The sequence below is a fragment of the Mauremys mutica genome, chromosome 11 (assembly GCF_020497125.1).
Source record: "Mauremys mutica isolate MM-2020 ecotype Southern chromosome 11, ASM2049712v1, whole genome shotgun sequence".
Lineage (NCBI taxonomy): Eukaryota > Metazoa > Chordata > Testudines > Geoemydidae > Mauremys > Mauremys mutica.
In genome coordinates this window covers 31,284,590-31,303,163 of record NC_059082.1, presented here as the reverse complement: position 1 = coordinate 31,303,163, position 18,574 = coordinate 31,284,590, and the positions used below count along the sequence as shown (strand labels likewise).

Below are 18,574 nucleotides of genomic sequence, written 5' to 3'. Positions count from 1 at the left end.
GGAGCAGGGGCTCGCTGGCTTCTCTGCAGCCGAGATGAGCTAAGTACTTGCCTCCATGTCCTTCCTCTAACCATCTGATAGTTTTATGTGGTGACATGAGCAGAAAAGACCCCTGTAGAGGCGCTTCATTAATGTGCCACTTCTTTGCTATCATATGACAATCGCCTTGGGAGGAGGGAGAGGGGGAGGAGGGTGGGCTGAGAGAAAGGCATAATCTGGTTTCATTTACACCTATTTACATGGACACCTTGGGCCAATAGGAATCATTTCCATTTGAAGACAAGGCGAGGGGTGAAAAGGCTCAGCAACCGGAATTGAAGTGTGATGGCACCCAGTAACAGTGTGCGTGCGAAGGTATGCACTAACCTTTCTGTGGACTTTGCCAGGGAGCTTAGTCTGCAATTCACACGTACAAATGGAGCTGCTGAGCAGTGGGATGTTTGACATGGAAATTGCTTGGCTGGGGTATTCTGTTTGTTCTGCATTGTTATCTGATTTGTATTGTTGGCTAACTCAAGGCAAGGCTTTTTCCTTTAACGAGAGACTTTCTCCTTGCCAAATCAAACGGAGCCCAAGCCTGGTTTCCAAAGGGTTAGGCTGAGGAAAATGCAGTGTTGGGGTCCTACTCAACATACATGTCGAAGTTTTCATTACTCTGTGAGCTACTTCCACTGAAATTTAGAAAGGAGTGTTTGTCTTGTTACCACCAACGTTTTGGTCTTAACAAAGTTGTGGTCATATTGAAAAGAAAACACCATGGGTAATCTTAGATATTGGAGGGTCTGATTTATGTAAATTGCCTCTCAGTTTGATTTCAGACCTGTGGCAATTTTACTGGATCCCAGGCGATACAAGTAACAGCTGTGACTGTAAAAACAATGTTTAATCATAGTTCCTGTTCTAAGCAGGCAAACATCAGATTATACCTTCACACCGATGTCTGCAGGACTGTTTAAGAATTGGATTATTTATCCCATCTACCTTGTTAACATGTTAAATATGGTTTAATCTCCAAGCTAGCACAACTCGAAGTGTTCTGTAATGGAAACGTGCATTTAGAGAGAAATAATGTGCTGATGTCTGTGTGCATTGTGCGTGTGTATGTTTATACACACAAAGGTATGTGGATGTATATATTCACACACACACACACACACACACACGTTATTCAAATCTTAATAATTCCGTTACAGTATTGTTGCATAATCCCTTCTATTGAGGGCCCGGTCCCGGAAACTTTACTCAGGTATGCAGTTGCATTGAAGTCCACGGGCGAACTCAGGACATTAATGCTGCAGGATCAGGCCCAAAAGAATGTCTAGGCGCCTGTCATATGTTAAGGAAGTTGTATATAATGTATGTCACCTCTGAGCAATGATAAAAGATGGACACAGTAGGTGCAAGCCATGGGCTATGTTAGAAAAATCTGTGGTGTAAAACACACACACACACACACACACATTTCGGAGCTGGTCAATAACTCACCAAAACGTAACTTAAACACGAGGAATTTAGGAGATTAAACAATGTCATTAATATTGAAATGGTTGCGGAGTCTGAGCGCGCCCGCTTGAGATGCAAGCGCACGTTTTTCAATATTAACAGAAGTACTTGAAGAAAAGAAAAATGTCACCTTCTTAATTCAGCAAAAATAAGTGAGGGGGGAGGGGGAAGCGGCTGCTGTCCGTCTGTCTGCAGTCCACGCTGCGATCTGCTCTTTACTACATGGGAATGACTAATCCGGAGACCGGTGGAAAGTTACCGCCGAGCAAGCCTCCCCGAGTACTTGCAAGAGCTGTTGAATGCTCATTTCATGCTACAACTGGACGCAACGTGTTTAAGTTTGTGCTCCCCCAGTCGGGCTGGACGAGTTCCCTTCTCCGGAAGCCGACGAGAGAATAATGTAAAACTAGTTGTATTTCTAGGGGTCCACGGAGTGTAATATTTCGTTACTTTAAAAAAAACCCAGCTGTCATATCCCTCCCTACAGAAGACTCTTTGTGGGGAACTCAGGGACTGGCTGGTCAGAGTCAATATTCTTAGAGTTCTCAACACTTAACCCGTCTTGTTTCATTAACAAACTATGAGCTCTTCAGTGGCTCCTTTAAATTGCAAGGGCGGGGGGGGGGGGACTCCCAAGCTCCAAACTTTTTTTGGCGTGGGAGGAGATGTAATGATGAATGTTCGCTAGAGTTTGGGAGAAACTGCCCCTGTGAAATGAGCCAAAACTCCTCCTCTAGCCCCTTGGGACAACCAAGGAGAATTCCTCTTTCCCCTCCCCCCAGTTTCCAAAACCATTTTTAAATTCTTCTTATTACAATCCACGGTTTGGTTTTGCCCCAGAGGGACACTCTCAAAATCATTACTCCGAGGAAACATCGGACTAATTAAAAACACGAATCCAAAGGGGAACAAATATTTTTGCCTGCTCCTTTTCCCCCCCATAAACCTATAAAGATCCAGAAAAATCGACTTCGGCTATCACGTGTTGCTCCGAGTACAAATGATGTATGTTTTTGAATGGCCCGATTTTTTTTAAGGGTAACGGGATCTCACAGGAGAAGAGGTAAGGGGTAGGCGAGTGATCTCCTGAATTAATACGGAAGTTTTGTCCCATGGTCAGTGTCAAACAAATGCCAGACTTGGAAGAGACGCCCGCGCCCCCTCCCGCCCCAAAATGAAGGATTTAAGTGTAATTTACAGGGTGTGCGTTTCTCGTTTAAAACCAACATTAGGGAAGGGGGAGGAGGGCGAGAGAGGCTGCTTGCAAAGTGAATCAATGCCCATTGTGCGGAAAACCAAAACAAACAGACGCTTTTTTGAAGCCTAATTCAAATAAGGAGCGGAGGGGAAGTGTTGGGAAAACTGTATAAAATACACATAAGTCAATTATATCAATGTGCAAACCCAATGGAAATCTATTTCGTGCAATAGCCATTCAGTGTTTCCATGAAGCCCACCCTGGACCACCTTTCTGCATGGAAGGTTCGCAATAGCCTCCTTTCCCACAAGCAGGACCACACACGTTTCCCGATTTGGTAATAATTTATGCTAATTTTCCTCCATAAATCCACAATTCGCTTCAGTGGCAAGCGGGGCTGTTGAGAGAGAAAAAGGAGACAGAAAAGTGACAAATACAATATTGATTTTGAAACCTTCTGTTTGCAGGCAGGTGTGTTGCTCGCAGAGAAAGGGTGGGGGGAGCGAAGAACTTTTCTTCGAATAAAAAAGAGAAAAGTCCACACTGTGAGAGAACAGCTCACACAACCTTGTTAATATTTACAAAACAGTGGGGACGGGTGGGGGTGGGGGAAGAGAAGTACCGGCTTCTTAGGGTTTCCTAGGTTGCTAAACACAATCCCAGGCTCCAAACAAGCTTCCCCCGTTTGGAAAGTCAACTCCAGGCTGATGGTTGTGCATGCATTTTAGCTAAGCCTCGCGCAGTTTTGTTTTGTTTTTGTAAGTTGTGGCTCTCTTTGCTTACAGGGGGCTCAGAGGGAAGGGAAGAGAAAGCTCCTGGATGTCGGTTTAGCTGTTTGTTTTAATTGCAGATTTGGAGTTTATTAAAGCGATCTTGCTGCCTCCGGGAACTGGGGCGCTACGTGCACCGAGGGCTTTGTCCCACCAGACATTCCTTACCAATTCTGCCACTTTGGTGGCGTGAAACTACTTCGCTTTCTTTCAAAAGGATTGCGTTCCCTTCCTATTCAGCACTAAACAAACGGCCCCTGCCTGTCAACGGCGAATTAAAAGTTGCTCTCGTGAATGTCCTAGAATCTATATTTGCAATAACAAAATAACGGTTTAGGCTTTTGCACTGTAAACGGTGCCAGGACTCAGCTGAGGCATACGTTTGCTCTCTTCCTTCCAAGTGTATTTTAATTAGCTGAACAATGCGACCGGCAGAGCCTCGTGTAATGGCTTTGATGGAATCCTCTTACACCTACAGGCTACCTTTCCCAGTGTTTGCAAGTATCTGAGCAAAGCCACTCAAACAGGATCCCACAGTCAAAGGTAAAGGGCCTGTTCCTCAACCATTTATTCGTGCCAGTAGTAGCGATTACTCCTGTGAGTAGGAACCGCAGGTTTCCCTCCCCCAATACAATACAAATGATGGGCCCAATCCTCCAGCCATTGAAGACAGCACCGCCCCCCCCCATTGACTTCAATGGCAGCAGGATCTGGCTCTGCCTACAAAGAAAGTGAAGGGCCCATTATGTACTTTCTGAACTCTCTGCTTTAAAGCTTGAGTTGTTAACAATGTCCATTGCCCAGGTTTCTGCGCAGCATCCGGGCGTTTTGTTTGTTTGTTTTGGAGTTGGTGTGTGTGTGGCCTTTTGATGGTAATTTAAAGCACAATGCTGGGGAGGAAAATGTACCAAGACCTAAGTGTCAACTTCGTCAAACATAAAAGGCCTTTCCAGGCTACATCGGAATCCCAGCGGTAAAGAATCTTTCGCGCTGCATTTTGTTCACCTTGTACTAACCACTGGGCTCCTCTGCGCACTTCCCTGGGCAGGGCGTGTTTAGCAAGTGCTCCTATACTTCGGAAGGAGGGGGAAATAGTCAATTGTTGGGCTGTGATTTAAAGCCATCAGCAGGGTGGTGCCCTGTGAGTGGGGCCAACGTTCAAACACCTTTGCCAGGCTCGCCTGGAACCACGCATCTCAATACAGACCAAGTTACATGCTAAGGAGTGGGTGAAGTCCGCTTGCGCTGCTTCAGTGGCACAGCAAGAAAAAAATACCCCCCCCCAATCTAGGGCCCGATCTTGCTCCCATTGACCAAAGCGCCCTATGGAAAGCAGGATTTCCACACACACACACCCGAATTCACCTGCTGTGTTCAAATGAACTAATGCCTAAGAGCAGTGACCTAACCTAAGAAAATTCCAGCTACGAGTTGGCTAGGAACTGATGTGAAGCTTCCTTGAGAGCTGGGGGTGCATTGGGCTGATATTTGGCTCGACAGCGTGGGTTTATATGTAATATCCTGCTGAAGCAGCCTGCTTAACGTGCCCTGTGCTGATTATCCTAGTATTTGAAGGAGTCCATTCCGAAGACAGAGACGCAATGCAGCCTTTCTCCGCACCAAGACGACGATCCACGAGGTTGTATGTCTTGTAACTTCCCGAGCACAACAGTCTTACTGCGGCCGGGGGGGCTGAGGGGTGGGGGAGGAGAGGTAGTAGCTTTGCTTTAAACGCCTCTGGCTTTCAGCTCCAGCTTCCTTGCTTCTTCACGATTGTTTTGCTAAATACTAGTTTGTAACTGCGGATTCGAGTTTGGGCTTAGACATTATTGCTTTAAACCCCTTGGTTTAAAAGAGAAGCGAACCTTCCCCGGTTGGCATGCACACACGCCGGAATAGAACGGAATACGAAGCATTCCAAGACTCGCTGGAGTATTTGTCTGCGAGTTATTTGGATGTCGGACTGGGGAGGCCTGGCAAACTTGGTGGGTTTTTTGTGTGTCTCCCCTGTTTTATATAAATGTAGCGTTTTTCAACCCGCCACCTCCCCACTTTTTCCCATTGTAGGAAATATTGAAAATGCCACCTTATACTGAGGAGATTAACTTGCTTTTCTCCCAGCCCCTAACTCTGGTGTTAAGGCAGCAGTAGATCAACTGTATAATGTGTGCACTGTTTGGTCATTTGTACAAGCAGAACAAAGGTTGAGCTAAGCCAAATTGCATTGCACTTGTGAACCGAGTCCCAATTTGAAGTATCTTTTACAGCAGGGGGAATGAGAACAATTTCGTGTATGTCTAAAAGGGAATAACAAAGCCACTTTCTAGAGCATCTCAAAGTGAAGTAGTGAGGCGTGACATTCCCAGGGTGAGGAGGGACAAAGGCCGGGTCAGGGGGATGAAAAAGAGAATCAAACAGCCACTTTCACATGTCTGCCCTCAACTGCTGCACCTCTCCATAATAGGAAACAAATGTTGTAAAAAAGGGTATTGCTCCCATTCATTCAAAATAGCAAATGATAGCTAAACAACATTGTCAAAACTGAATAAACTTCTGTGCAGTACCACCCAGAAAAAGGTATTGTGTTTTGTTTAATAGCTGGGTGGAGCAAACTTGATTTTCTTTTCTTTCTTTTTTCCCCTTTAAAGGAAGAAACCTTACTTTTCAAATCCATTTCCTTCAGAACTTTTTTTTAAATCTTCAGATTTTTTTAAAAAGAAAACCCCATTCATCTAGCTGGGCAATTTCTCCCACAACCTCTGCTTGACTTGGGGTGTTATACAAAAGCAGAAGAAACAAATTAAAACTAGGGTCTCCTCCACACCCTTAGAATAGTAGTGGCAAAACACTTAAGCAAATTTAAATGTCGTCTGAATTTGATCCTGGAACTCCTGATTAATGAACCTTCAAGTCACTGAATTATTGTGTACCGAGGTCAAATATTGTGAAATGATTTTGTTATTTACAATTGTGATTTCGAATTGCGAAATCCGTAGGGATAACGGAATTCATGTCACAATCATTCCCCCTCTTTAAAAAACAAAGGGGATGATCGTTTAAGGAATTCACACTAACTTCAGGAGGAAAGTTTTTTTTTTTTCATCGTGTGGCGTCTTGAACGAGGTAAGATTTAATTAGGGTCAGAACTTTGAATATGTGTAGTTTTTCCTAATGGCATGAGCAGGTTTCTAACTGGTAACTTTAGCTTCTAGGTAGAATAATTTGAAGCGTTCTTGGGAAGGTTACAATTATTTGATTTTTGTTTTGGTACTCGTGTCCTTAGCTTTCTTTTCTCTCTCCCAGCATCCTCCTCCCAACCTCCGCTCCCTACCCCACTGGGCTGCCACCCACAAAGCTGGCCAAAAAAAAGGGGGGGGGTGGAGGGAGGGAATCCCTGAGTGATCACTAACTCCCAGCCAACCAAGAAAGGCTCATACTTCTGCTTCCTTAAAGCAGAATATTATCTCTTTCCAGCAGAACCCCAGAGATCGTTCACATGAAAACCACTACAGCAAATTTTACTGTTAAATAGGTTGCGTGCAAAACTTTCTTGACTAATGTTCCCCCCTCCCCAAGTAGCAAGCTTTTGAAACTTACCACCTCTGTTTAGTTCATGTAACGAAAAGTAAAATCCGGAACTGTCCTTGGTCAGAAGAGCAATGTTAGGGCTAGTTCTCTGAACGATAAAACACCTAACACGTACTGGAAAGAGAGAGAGAGAAAAGGGACGGTGTATTCAGAGGGATGGAGAGCTATAGAGAATCTAGTTAAATCTCCTAATACTGAATACCTTTAATAAGCAACAGTTATAATTTGACAATGCAATGAATCTGTAGAAGGAAAGATCAACTTGCTGTGCAATAGGCTTAGCTGTATGTATTCCGCATAAGAGAATGTGAATAGATGTGTGTCCTGTCTTCTGTCTCCCGCAAACATACACCCACACGCCGAGAGGAAGTATTTGCTCGCCAGTCCGACAATGAAAAGTGGACTGATTTTCAGAGGCTAGCAAATTTGCCGCTGTTCTCACATTTGTTGAGTCTCTGCGCACTTTAGCTCCATTCCCTCTAACATCACTAACGTTAGCAAAACCCCAGTCTCTTCGTCAAAGCTCAGTGTTGCATGGAAAAAAACCCATATTAACCTTCTTTAATATTTCATTTGTGGAAGTGCTTTGGATCCGACTTTCTAAAAAAGATTTCCCCGCAGCGATTTCTTTCTTAACGTTTTCCTCTGTCTGTATTTCTAGTGATAGTGGAGTTGCACCGCGTTTAATCAGCTAAAGGGGAAGGAGTCTGGCAGAGTATTTTCTTTGGAGAGTAAAGATTTTACATGGGACTAAAAGACAGTCTGAGTGCCAGAGTTTGTGCTCTGAGTTAGTAGATGAGAGTCTGCTCCGTTTTAACACACACACAAACGCACGTTTTCTGCCTCATCAAAGCAGATTAAAACAATCCTATAGAAAGGAGAAAGAGAACCAGCTACGTTCTTCCTTAGAAAGACCAAATCAACCAATCTTCCAGTGGGCTAGAGGGATCACGTACAGATTTTAACTTTTCCTTTCCTCCTTTGGTCCTTCAGACCTGTTGATGACACCTTGTCATCAAGTGCAGAGCTCTGCTGAGCTGGCTGTGTAAACTGCTTGTGTATTTCGCATTATCATCCAGCTATCTGGAGGCAATGTAGATTTTCTAAAGATCTAATGAATAAACAACCAGCAAGTGCTGGCGGTGTGATTTACATTGTTAATGCCTACATGTGTATAATAAATATGCATTTGTATGTCTTCAAATAAACTCGTTTTAGTTTCTAACCTGTGGTGTTTTTTAAAAGCTGTCTTCTGCGAGAAACCCATTTTCATTTTAGATCCCTGGCTGGGTGGGAAAGGAACAGACCCACGAATGGGTTTAAATACAATGTTCAGTCGTGGTGGAGACACTTGGTCGCATCGTGGGTAAAAACAACAGACGTGTAGGAACGTTCTAAGGAAACAACAAAATACCAGAGACAACCCTTAGTGGTGTGAGGCTCAGAACTGCTGGGAGTCAGGAGCAGACCCTAATTTCCCCGTGAGAATTTGCCAGCGGGTTAAGTACCCGAACAATTGAAATGTACAATATTAGCTCTTAGTATGAGTTTGGAAATGCAAAGAACCAGTCAGTCGGAGGCTGAGCTTCAAAGACACCAGCTTCCCCTCAAGGAAAAGTTTACAGATGTGGCTGTTCTCTCTGTATTCCAGACAAACGATTTTCCCTACATACCTCTGTAGAGGGCATCCCTGACCAGATTTCTTCCACCTAGATATGTCAAGCCGGCTGCTAGTGCTTTGAACTAGGGAGCTTGGTTATTCTGTGCATCGGCTCGCAGTCTCTAACATCATGCTGCAGTTAGAAGCTACTTACTGAAATCCTTCATTGAAGACAATATGTTCTTTTGCTTCTCGATTCTACAGCTGAAAATCTGCGCACTGTCCACCCATCCCCCTTATTCACCTTGGGAGGAATCGAGATCCCGCCTCCCCCCCTTCTCTCTACAAACTAGGTGCCACTTTTATACCGCTTGATGGCAAATGTCTCATTTTCAGCGTGCTAGATCTGGCATACATTATTTTAATTAAGTCTATGGCGATTTACTTTCCTCTGAGATCCATTCCACGGTGCAATTAGGAACGTATTGGTGCTAGCACATATGAATATTCAGGAGGGTGTCAATTAATTAGCAGACGGAGGAATCTCATTATGATGCTCAAACCCCTTTTAGTGCTAAGCAGAATTAAAGGGGCATTTGCCAATGTGCTGGATTAGTGAATATTTTATTGTGCACTCATTTAACTTCATTATCATAGCACTTACACTACTCTCTGATTTTATTAATTAAATTGCTCATTAATTTGTCCAGAAAGAGGGATAAAAGTTTTATGACACCGTAGCACTTGTGTAGACATCTTGAAAAGCAAACTTCTGCACTGCCCTGCTACCCTGTAGGAAAGTAATTTACCACGGTTAGGGAGGAATTTATCAACACAGTACTTGAGTCTACTTACCTCGCGCCATGTTTCATAAATACTCCTTTGCACATGAGAAAGGGAGTTCACTTCCTGGGAAGTGTATTACATTTGCACGCTACTTTGCAGCTATGCAGTAGATACATGTCCGTTTTCTGTAACCGAAGAGGTAGAGTACAATACAGCAGTCAGTGTTGCTACACCAATAAAAAGGCATTACTGTGAATTTGAAGTACATTGGCTACAGTTTCTTCTTTTTTCCTGAAGTCATTTTATAACACCGGGGAGGCAGCTAGTCCCCCTCTCCCCATCCGATTAACCCGTTAATCTCTGTACAAAGTGGACCAAGAGAAATTCTATCTTGTTTTACAAAGTTTCTGGACAAAATAAAACCAGATGTTTCTGGAGGACGTGGAGACCAAATTTTATTTAAAGACAAGACAAGGAGACTCTTGATCTGGCGGTTTAACTAGTGGAATACAGGGTTTTATCAAGTTGTATCATATAAAATAATTAAAAAAACCCTATTGCTGATCAAAAGATACAGACACCAATCTCAGGTTTGCAAGATTGCACTCATTTTTTAATTAGGCAACGCTTTAACGCTCGTAATTTTTCCAAGATCATTGTATTAAGAGCAGCTATTTTTAAAATGTCCGTGGGATATTGTGCTTTGCAAAAAACAAACAAAAATCCCTTAGAAATGTTTAATATTAAATATTCATCGGATTTAAATTCAATAGCCGGATCATCCGACAGACATAGATGCACAGAAAGCTATAGATAATCAGCCCCTATGCATCTTCACACAAGAGGGAACGACCCAGTGTCATTAGACACTCCAGAGAGGAAAGGGAAACCAGTGGAGATATGTTTAAAAAGTCACCTTCATTTCAACATCCAGCGCGGAATTTGCCCAAAAAGGTTAGAAAGACAAATATTAAATCTGCCTTCACAAAGGGAGCTGCTAAATAGATCCTAAATTAATATGCATGTAAAATTAATTAGCTGTATTTCGTGACATCAAAATAAGTACCTGGGAAACAAGAACACCTTCTGGGCATTTGGAACCATATGCTGGAATTATGGTTAATTGACTAATTACATAAATTAGGCATTAATTTTACAACACATCAAGTATAAAAGATATCTCAATTAATTGTGCATAAATTACAAGGTTAAAGGGGGAGGCATTGACAATAGTAAATGTCTCACCTCTGGCCCTTTGAAAGATTGAGAAGGACTAATCTGATGCCCTTTTGGTGACCACTTGTATCTCAAGAGGGAAATACCCAGGAGTAGCCAAGTAAAACTGGCTAGAGATGCTGTGGGTGCCCAGATTTTGCCATTGACTCCAGGCAATCATTAATGCGAGAAGAAAAAAAGAGCTAGTTCATTAAAATCAATTATACATCTTAAGATTGATTAGCTTTTGTCAGAAAAAAACATCTCTGTAAACCTGCCCCTGATTTTTTTTTTAATTCCAGGAATATCTGCACCTGCTTGTACAGACTGCTCACATATCTGCCTCCCAAATGAGCAGTGTTTTGTTTTTTTGCTTATTTTGCAGTATTTCATGTATATGCTTTTGGGAAAGAGGAGCTTTGGAAATTGGTCAACCATATATATTTGTGCACACACACACACCCCCCGCCATGCACACACACTGCCTCTGTTTCCAAGTCACAGATAAAACAATTGAAGTAATTGCTCTGTAACTGGAAACTCTTGAAATAAAATCGTAGTCTGCTTTGGGAAGGTGATCACGTGAGGCTTTTATTTACTTATTTTCAATTTAAAGATATTGAAAATTACAAAGAGAACAAACCTTCAATACAGCCCATATAGCTGCATGGTTCACAATAAAATATTTCATAATACAATCTATTGTGCTAATACAGTGTTGTGCTATTGGAATGAGGAGACCTTCATTTTCAATGCTCCATGTCAGAGCTGCTGTTTTCTGGCTTGATCCCATTTTCTTTTTTTCCCCAAAGAAAAGACTTTTAAATCTTCCCCCCTTTTCCAAAAAATAAGCCAAATTCACTAACCAACACATGGAGCTTGTTTCTGCTTTCCTGGGAGTTGGCAAGGTTTTGGCCTTTGGTTTCAGTGGCAGCAGGATCAAGGTTTAAAATTAAAACCTCGATTATTATTTGTTGTTATTTATTATATTATTTAGCTTGTAATAGCACAGGGTAGTAACATGTGCTAGGCACATTGCACATTCAGAGACAGACCCAGTCCCTGACCTGAAGAGTTTACAATCTAAGACAATTTATGAAAATACAAATATTTTATTTTCTGGAAACCACAGTACAACATTTCCAATAGTAACAGAAGGACAAAGGTTAGTAATCTCTATGGAATGTCACCAGCTGATTGCTGTTTTGCTGGCTTATGGATATTCTGGAACATGCAAATATTTTACCTGGGGTGGGGGCATGTGTTAAAAATACAGGTAGAGTTTTGAGCTGGCTGGAGTAATAATTTTTGTTTGAAAGGATAGATTGGGTGAATTCAAACCAGCAAGGAAGCTCTGAGGACTGAAACCCAGCTCGTGAAAATAAGGAATGGAAAGCTTGTCCTAGTGCATTTGGAAGGGAATGGAATCTTATTGATATAGTCTGTGTGTGGGGTGGAGAGAGGGAGAGACATGAACTGAACATCACAGCAGAAAGGAAGTAGTTAATACTACTCTTCCCCCTTTATTCAGGCAAACCTAGTGAAATCATTGGCAGGACTGCCTGAGTAAAGAGCGAGTTAAAAATAGTTACTGGGCCCCCTTGTTCGAACCTTTACAGGACACCTAAGCAAAGATGTCAGAATATTCTACCTTCATGAATAATTTCTAATGATTGAAGACTTCAGAAATAAGGTCTTTTTCCTATCTCTCCCCCGCCCCACCCCCATTAGGCCAGACTCTGTACCACAGCACCATCAGAACAAACGGAGCCTTCCTCTAAAGTTCACAAGATCCTTTTCCCTGTCTGTGGATAAACGCTCGAGACAAGGAGCCCTGGCTGCATTAGTTACAATATATCTTGACTGCTGATGGGATAGAAAACGGATGAAAACCTGCCACATGGCGATCTTTTTATTGAGACAAAATGTTCATTTTGATGTAGCTGTTTTGTGCAGTTGCCAGATGCTGAAAATACTTGAGGGAGATGTTGACAAGTGGATAATTGTCAGCAGAACTAAAACAGACACTTTGTTTACAGTTGAGCATGATTAATTGAGAGTAAATAAAACAGCAGCCCTGTTCATAAACTCGCTCAGCATCTCAAGTTCAAAAGAGGCAACGCTCTCTAGAAAGGAACGAACTGAACTCCTCACCATTTTCAAGGAAAGGATCATACAATGGGGTCACTAACTTAGCAAGATAATTAAAACGCTCAGTGCAGGGCACAAGCCTCCAGCTTTAAAAGGCATGTGGCTTGCTGCTTGCTTCTCTCTGTCTGTCTCATCTGCTGTGTTTCTGGATTCTGGTTTACAGGGTTAGAGCACAAGGAGGAGAATTAGAAACGAATTTAGGATTAAAGGATTTGCAGTGAATGCTGGAAAGTGCCGAGCAATTTAGAGAAAATGAAAACCCTCCAGTGACCTGAAATAATAATAGTAAAATAAGAGGTAACTGGGCAATAACCTTTCCCTCCAATGCAACTTTATGATGCTACAGAGGATCACATCCAGTATAGTACTAATAAAGTATAGCACCTGATGATCAGTAAATATTGTATATTCTCAGCAGTTTTTAATGTAAACCAACATATATGTTTCTAGTAGTTCATACATATCCTGTGTACCAATATATATTTATGCAGAAATGCACAGAAGGTGGCATATATGACCTGAGTGAGTTTTAAGCTGTTTGTGCATCTTAGGCCAGGGGTTCTGGGGAGATGAAAGGCAGGGAAGTAGCAGTATTCTCCCAAGCTCTTAAAATCTCACAATATCTTCATTGTATCTTCACAATATTATAAACTCTTGCCTTTCTTGTGCTTTGATCAGCCGTGAAATAGTTTAAATGTCAACATTAATTATCATTATGCTTCAGAGTTAACACAACATACTCATACCTGTAGTTTCAAGATATCTGCAGACGTAAGAATGGCCAAACTAGGTCAGACCAATGGTTCATCTGGCCTAATATTCTGTCTTCTGACAGTGGCCAGTGCCAGGCACTTCAGAGGGAATAACTAGAACAGGCAATCATCAAGTGATCCATCCCCTGTAGTCCATATCCAGCTTCTGGCAGTCATAGGTTAGGGATACCGAGAGCACGGAGATGCCACCTATATAGATCAACATCTTCGTGCCTATCAACACTGAAATCTGTCCGAGAAGTTGGGAGACTTGGGCATAATCAGGGGCTGGTCACTTGGCTTCACCTCCAGACTGTGGTAATTGTGAACTGGGTTTGCCTTGCCTTCTTGTCTCAGCCTGGCAAGTTCTCCCTTCTCCCGCTCTGCCTCCTGCTGTCTGGCCTCTTCTCGAAGCTTCTCTTTTAAAGTTTTCAGCTCAGTTGCTTTTTGAACTTTTGATGCTCTTTAGCTCTCTGTTGCCAGCTCAAAGCTTTTGGGAACTTTTTGGCTTGCTATCCTCCTTTGGTACAAAAGGCTCAACAACATTTGGATTAGCTTTGAAACGTGCTGCCTCTTTCTGTCATTTCAGGTCTTCTTTGATCTGTTGCTACCAATTCTGCAATGTGGTAGCTCCCCATTCATCTGTCTGCAGGTTGTCCTCTATGGTCCATCCTCTATGATCCTTGGATTAAGCTCCTGAGCTTTGAATTTGTATGGTTGGAGCTTCTCTATTTCCTCTGCCTCCAACTCAGCTGCATTTTTGGAAGTTACAGATCTCAAGCACTGTTTTGTTTGAAGCAGTGGAGTTTTGGGCTGTGTAAGCCTGGTTGTCAGTGGTTTTACTGGAATTGGACTTTCATCAGTCCTCTTGTTCCTCAAATGGTAATGAGAGGGAGTGCATTTCTGGAAGTTTTCAATCCCCTGAGCAAGGGGAACATACTGTGATGTAGTTTCTTCAAACTTCCTTTTGTTGCCAGAGGAGAGATTGAAAGGTTTAGGGACTGTGGGCCTCTTCACCACTCATGCCGGAGTTGAAGGGTACTTTCTCAGCGTTGCTATGAAATCTAGCTCCTTGTGTTCATTCCCAGGTTGGCTTTAATCCTCTCATCTGTGAGAAATGGCTTTGTTACCTGACCAGTAGTTTTCTTCACAGGTTGTTCTGTACCAGCAATAGCTGCTTCCAGGGACTCTTCATTCTTTTTGTGTCTCCTGCTGCAATTGCTTCATCTTTTCCAGCTCCCGATCCTCCAGGCTCTTTAACTTGCCAGAAAGATTCTTCCTTTTCAGCATTGTTGGCATGATAGGCATGGTCAGCTTGCCTTTGGGTATGGCTGGGGAGAGTTCAGTGCTCTGGGAGTGATGTCTGTTCATCAATACTTCAGTAAATTTTTCTCTACTGCTAGGTTTCAAAGTAGCAGCCGTGTTAGTCTGTATCCACAAAAAGAACAGTACTTGTGGCACCTTAGAGACTAACAAATTTATTTAAGTATAAGCACTTCATCGGACTGCTAGAGCAAACAGGACCCGAGCCCCAAGCAGGACTCCGATATATAGTTTCTGTTTTTTGGTGGGTGGATCATCTTCCTTTTTGGTGGAGGTGACCGTGTCTCTCTCTGCTTTGACTCTGGCCCAACGTTTGCATTGCTGGGTGTTCTTCTGCAGGAAGGACATTCTCTGAACTGGCTTTCAGATCAAACCATGAATCTACACTCTGCATGTTATTGTCATTCAGAGTCCTGAAGCTGATGTCAGTCGTTTCTGCACCATAGGAGTTGGAAGATGGTGGATGAGACATTTTCACTGCAGTCTTGACCCCAGAAGTCTGTCACATGTAACACAACATATCCAGTTTAGATTAATACCACCACTGCCATAGACCTGATCCTTATATAGTGGAATTATGATATGCTCTGTCTTATTGTTTATTCCTTTCCTAATGGCAGGGGCGGCTCTAGGCATTTTGCCACCCCAAGCACGGCAGGCAGGCTGCCTTCGGCGGCTTGCCTGCGGGAGGTCTGCCAAAGCCACGGGACCAGCGGACCCTCCGCAGGCAAGCCGATGAGGGCAGCCTGCCTGCCGCCCTCGCGGCGCCGGCAAAGTGCCCCCCGCGGCTTGCCACCCCAAGCACGCGCTTGGTGTGCTGGGGCCTGGAGCCGCCCCTGCCTAATGGTACCTAATATTGTTAATTTTTTTGACTGCCACTGCACACTGAGTGGATGTTTTCAGAGAGCTATTCACAATGACTCCAAGATCTCTTTTATGAGTGGTGACAACTAATTTAGACCCCATCATTCTAGTTGTATAGATGAGGTTGTTTTCCAGTGTTCATTACTTTGCATTTATCAACATTGAATTTCATCTGCCATTTACTTGCCCTGTTACCCAGTTTTGCAAGATCCCTTTGTAACTCTTCATAATCTCATTTGAACTTAACTATCTTGAGTAGTTGTATATCATCTGCAAATTTTGCCACCTTGTTGTTTACCACTTTTCCCCGATCATATATGAATATGTTGAACAGCACTGGTCCAGTACAGATCCCTGGTGGAAACCACTGTTTATTTCTCTCCATTCTGAAAACTGACCATTTATTTCTATCCTTTGTTTCCTATCTTTTAACCAGTTACTGGTCCATGAGAGGACCTTCCCTCTTATCCTATGACAGCTTACTTTGCTTAAGAGCTTTTGGTGAGGCACTTTGTCAAAGGCTTTCTGAAAGACTTGGGTCGAAATCACAATGTTACTTAACCTACAAAAAGTAATCTTAGTAACCATAATGGCTAGCAACTTAACTCTTTATTTTAAAGAGATGCTTACTTTCTGGAGTAGATGATGGCCACCTGCCGGGGAAAAAAAACAGCTGGCTTACAAAGCCACTGTGAGTTGGCCAAATTCCACTGCTGCCTACGGCCAAATCCTGCTAGCCTTTCTCACAAGCGGAGTGCTACTGAGGGTAGAGTGGCTACTCCTCTGAGTAAAATAAGCAAAAACTGTCTCCTTCAGTGGTGTTACAATGATCAAGACTGAAGGTCAAGTGAATTTAAACAACCTAGAAGTTCAGTTTCCTACGGCTGCACTGGCAGAGGGTGTTGTATGTTCATCCTATGGAAAGATAAAACAAATAGAAAGAGTGGGCATGTAATGGGGTTCACTCACCACTCCGGCACCTTCTGCTGGTTGTCATGGGAATTAGCTCTGCGTGTTAGTGCGCCCTCTTCTGGTGGTGCCTCACTGCTGTCACTCCTGCTCCAGGACCCACATCTCTCCAAGGACTGTGGCATCCTCTTCAGTGACATAGCCCTCTGCCTGTGCCACACACTCCACTCCCCCGCTTCTAGGGGACCTGCAGTCCACTGTTCATTCACTTCCCTTAGTGCAGGGGTCTCAAATTCCTGGCCCGTGGGCCATCTGCAGCCCGCGAGCTTCCCCAATGTGGCCCGTGGGGCTCCAACAGTTTTGGAGCTGGATCTCTTCCTTGGCCCCACCTGCTGCCCCCGGGCGCTCCCCCCTCAGGGGCCCCAGCAGCGCAGCAGAGCTGAGCGGCATCTGCCTGCTCACTCCAGTGGCTGCCAACCCCTCCCTGTGGCCCAGGGGTGGGGCTGTGCCTCTGTGTGCTGCCCCCACCCCAAGCACCCCTGCAGCCAATGGGATGCTGTGGGGGCAGTGCCTGGGGGCAGAAGCACATGGAGGCCCCCCAGCTCACCCTGCCTTGGAGCCCCAGGTAAGCACCACACCCCCGACCCCCTTCCAGAGCCTGCACCCCCACCGCCTCCCCACATACCCTCTCCCACCCCCAAACTCCCTCCCAGAGCTTACACCAAGTCCCCAAACTCCCTCCCAGAGCCTGCACCCCCTTCCCACATTCACCCTACCACCCCCAAACTCCAGCCCAGAGCCTGCGGCCCAGACCTCCTCTCCCACTCAAACTCCCTCCCAGAGCCCAACTTTCTGCATTCAAGCTCCCTCTCAGAGCCTTAGGCAGGTCGGGGGCCGAGTTTTTGGGGGGTGGATTCTAGGTGGCATGAGTGACATTGGTCCACTGGGAGGATTTGAGGACTGGCACTGGCCCTAAGGTAAATTGAGTTTGAGACCCCTGCCTTAGTGGCTACTGCAGCTAATTGTCTGGCCACTTCCTCATGGCCCTTGCCTCCTCTTTGCCCTTGCCTCTGGGCCTCAGCCTGCAAACCCCAGCAGCCAGGCAGGAGCTGTCTCATGCCCCAGGTCCCTGCTAGCAGCAATGCTTTATCCAGGGTGCTGACAGTTCTCTCAGCCCTCCAGAGAGACAGTCCTTCATCCCTGGGCTCCCAGCAGAAAACTGCCTTCCTCTGCCTTGCAGCTCCCTTTTTATGTGAGCCTGCTTGGCTGTTCCCTTCATCCCTTCTCTGATTGGCTGCCTCTGGTGCAGCCTCCCTAAGGCTGCTTTTAACCCCTTTTCTGCCAGTGAGGGGCAGCCACCCCATCCCAAGGCATTTACTGAGCATTTTTGAGTATGTCATTGACTGAGTATTAGAGAGACAAAGTGGGTGAGGTAATATCTTTTATTGGACCAACTTCTGTTGGTGAGAAAGACAAGCTTTCAACCTAAAGAAGAGCTCTGTGTAAGCTCAAAAGCAGAAACAGCCACTATAAAAGAAAGAGAAGGAGACTAAACTGGAGTTTCTTAGTAGTTTCCATGGTGAGATTTTTCCCCTCCCATCAATGATGTTTATACAACAGACAAGAAATTCTCTCTTTCACCCTAGGATGGTCAGACACAACCTTATTGGCCAGAGAGTGTCTTGGGACTACTATAGTTTTACACTACTACCCTCCTAACTGGTGAATAATTTGTCGTCATAAACTACTAACAGGCTAGCTATCAGTGAAATTATTCTGTCAAAGCCAATTAGATTGTGCTTTGCTCTTTTGCCTTCCCCCCAGATAAAAAAACCATGATGACTTCTTTACTCCCTCCCTGATTCCTTCCCCTTCCTCCACATTCATTTTTCACTCATATTTTCTGCCCTTCCCC

The 18,574-nt window shown here is 44.1% G+C and overlaps 1 pseudogene; it reads right to left on the bottom strand.

Moving 5' to 3' along the window:
- Positions 1-14,223: 14,223 nt before the first annotated feature.
- On the bottom strand, positions 14,224-15,234 carry LOC123344083 (annotated as a pseudogene).
- Positions 15,235-18,574: the final 3,340 nt, after the last annotated feature.